Here is a 3,693-nt window from a genome sequence, read left to right on the forward strand (position 1 = left end):
ATGAGGGGGTTGCATGCATGAGGGGCATGTGCACCAGCTGCTGTGGGTGCGGTGGCAGGGGACCCTGTTGGCTATCCGCTCATCCAAGATGCTGGCTTGCTGGGCAGCTGAGCCAGGGGGGCGCAGGGGCTCATCCCAGGGTGTTAGAAAGGGCAGGTGAGTGAGCAGCAAGCAGGGCTGCCTACACAAGAAGACCAGTCTCAGTGGCAGGGCAGCACTGCCTAGCTGCCTGTGCTTTCACCCTCAGCAGTGGTGATGATGGCTGGAGGGTACTACAGCTTAGTCTCCAGCCCCAGCAGCTTGTTGTCTAAGCTGGGGCCACCTAGCCATGTCATCTTCTCTCTGTGCACTGTTCCCTTGCCCTTGGCCTGGCCCTCAGTGCCCTCCTCCTGACTGGGTATGTTGCCTGGCAGTGCCCACCACTGCTGCTGCCCAGAGGCTTTTTATCCTGCTGTACTGGCTGGGTGGCTTCAATGAACTCCAGGCACAGCCAGAAGCGGGGAAAGGGGAGAAGTGAGTACCACTGTCCCGCCCCTGGGATTAGTTCCCACTGAAGTCCCTCAATAGCTCATCCCAAGCACAAGAGGCAGGACAGGGTGTGTGTGCGTGTGTGTGAAGTGCCTGGACCACAGCACCTTGGACAGTGGACGGTCACTCACACTGCTCACACCCTAAGGCTGGCTCTGAGTCTAGCTCCATCCTCTTTGGAACCACCCATCAGGTAGTGGAAGTCTGCTATTAAATCCCCTCTCAGTCTTCTCTTTTCCAGACCATTTTAACTAGCTTTCACTTGATTTTTTTCCTTTCCTCAAGCTAATAAATAGAGCTACAACTACTCAGATTTGTGCTTTCAAGTGAGAGTGTGGGTAGAAATTGCATTTGGGAAGCATAAATCATCTTCTGACCCTCTGTATGTTAATAACACAGGTCAGCCCCATAAACACAGTTACCCTATCTAGGATTTTATCCTACTTTCCATTATTCTTATTTGATAATCTTCCAAATACAATTGCTAGCAAATGCAGGATCCCTACTGGACTGCATGGAGTCCAGTGAACTCCAGGGACAGTCCCAGCCAGCACCAGGCTTCATGTGCAGACTTCCCCATGAAGACTGGGGCTGTCCAGGAACTGTCCTGGTCTGGGGCAGGTCTCAGCTAGCTCCAGGATGGGCAGGGAACTTGCCCCATGAAGGAAGATCCCAGCCCCCACTCTGTGATTGTGGAGTGAGGGCTGGGAGCTTTCTGCTGCTGGGGCAGGGGGACAATATCCCCACCTGAGCTCTGGTGGTAGAGCCCACCCCAGCAGTAGGCAGATCCTGGGGGCATGGAGCAATGTCCTGCTCCCTGCTTCCCAGTTGACAGGGAGCAAATTTGCTCCCAGTCAGCTGTCTGCATGTGCCTTACTGCACAGTAATTACTCGGCAGTTAATTTGCCCCTTGCATTTGCAGGTAGCAAATTAACTGCTGAGTAGAGCAAATTACTACACAGGGGATGGCCTGTTTTGGGGCCATAAGAATTGCCTCCTTGAGGAAATTCTACCATTCCTGAACTACCAAGTCATCTGGTTGCTGGTTCCAGAGTGCTTCCCCACCTAGCCTCTTGAGTTTGGCAAAAATCTGCCTTCTTGAAGTGCAGGACTTCCATTCTGCTATCTGATTTCCCAGTCTTATGGTGGATGATGAACCTAACCAGGTCATGATCACTGACTCCCAGGGTACCACCAATTCTTAGGTTGCCTGTGATGTCATCACCTTTGGCTAGCACTAGATCCAGAATGGCCTTACCCCTGGCATCCCCTTCCACAACCTGCATCAGAAACAGGTTGTCTACTGTTGCCAAGAAGTTGGTTGACCTGCTGGAAGTGGCTGAGTGTTCCTCCTAACAGATGTTAGGGTAGTATGTCAATCATGCCTCTAGTGTTAGCTGCCTCAGTCAGTTCTCTGGAGAATGCTTGATCACTCTCCTTTTCTTGGGAGGGAGACCTGTAGTATACTCCCACCATCTGTTCTCCCTCTCCTGATCTCCCTTGTATCCTGACCTTGTATCCAGAGGGTCTCAAGGGACCCTTTCCTGTTGTCAAATGTGACCTGCAGGGAGGGGTACTGCTCTTTCACATAGAGGGACATACCTCCTCCCTTCTTCCTAACCCAATCCTTCCTGTAAAGCCTATAGCCCCCAATATTCACCATCCAGTTGTATGTGTCATCCCACCAGGTCTTCGTTAACCCAACGAGATTGAAATCCTCATCAACCAGGAGCAGTGCCAGTTCCTCCTGTTTGTTTCCCATGCTTCTGACATTCCCATGAAGAAATTTCCCATGCTTCTGGCATTCCCTCTCATCACCTCAGGTTTTCTGACATGTCACCTGTGTTGCAAGATGTCATTACCAATCTGGTTGCCCATTTCTTGAATACCTTCCCAAGTGTTGCTGTGGCTAGTGACTTTGTGTACCACAGTAGGACCTTCTCCCCAGCCCCCAAACTTGCCTAGTTTTAAGCTCTCCCCAACAAGTTGGTGACTCTTGTAGCAAAGAGTTTCTTCCCTCTGTTTGTGAAATGAATACCATCCCCTGCATGTAGACCACCCCTGTTGTAGAATTGTGTGCCATGATCAAGGTACCCAAAGCCCACATGGTGACACCATCTCCTAAGCCTTTGGTTGACTTCCTCAATGCACTTCTCCAACTGACAGCCATGGCCTCTGACTGGGAGGATTGAGGAGAAGACTACTTGTGCCTCCAGGCCCTTGAATATCACCTCTATGTTCTTGTAGTCTCTCATGATCCTCCCAGGGCTGCTTCTTGCTGTGTCATTGGTGCCCACATAGGCAAGGAGCACGGTGTAGTGGTCAGTAGGGTGGACCAGTTTAGGAATTCTCTCCATACCATCTCTGATCCTGGCTCCCAGAAAGCAACAGACCTCTCGTGCAAGGGGGTCTGGATGGCAGATGGCTCTTTCAGTGCCCCGCAGCAGGGAGTCTCCCGCAACTGTCACCCTACATTGCCTCCCTGCTGGGGTTGGCTGATCCTGCACAGATGCAACATTGGTTGATGGTGGGAGGCTGCATAACTGGTGTGGAGGGTTATTGGTTGGGCAACTCATGCATGCCATGGCTTTAGTCCTGACATGACCATTTTCCACTCACCATCGGTTGGGGCATCATGGTCATGTTTGCTCTTCTGCCCAGTCTCCGTGGCACCCTTCTCTGGATGCAGGGCCTGGCAGTAGGCAACAGTCTGCCAAGTGGTTTCTGATGATCTGCAGCCTGTCCACCTCCTCCTGTAATTTCCTCACTTGGCCCTCTAGAGTCTTCAGCAGTGAGCACATCCCACAAGTGGGAGTGCTCATGCCCCTGGTCTCAGCAACCAGCAGGCATGCCAGGCAGTCCAGCAGCCTGGAGTCAAGGGCTCCATTTGTGTGGAGGTCAGGATCATAGGCTCCATCTGGGTGAAGGCCTCTGAGGTACCAGGGTGGGGTGGTCCATCCAGACCTGGAAGCCTAGGGGTGTGGTGCATACCCATATTTCAGGGTAATCCTGGTTGGGTGGCTGCGTACATGTTTGTATGGGTAGGAGACCAGGTGGATATTAAAGTCCCCATGTGGTCCCCATCAGCTGCTGCTGCCGCTGCTGCTGCCGCTGCTGCGGCTTAGCAGGCAGGCTGGAGCAGCTGCCTGTAGTGGGATCCCCTAG

This window comes from Gavialis gangeticus, unplaced genomic scaffold, assembly GCF_001723915.1.
Source record: "Gavialis gangeticus isolate Ggan-Ray unplaced genomic scaffold, GavGan_comp1, whole genome shotgun sequence".
Lineage (NCBI taxonomy): Eukaryota > Metazoa > Chordata > Crocodylia > Gavialidae > Gavialis > Gavialis gangeticus.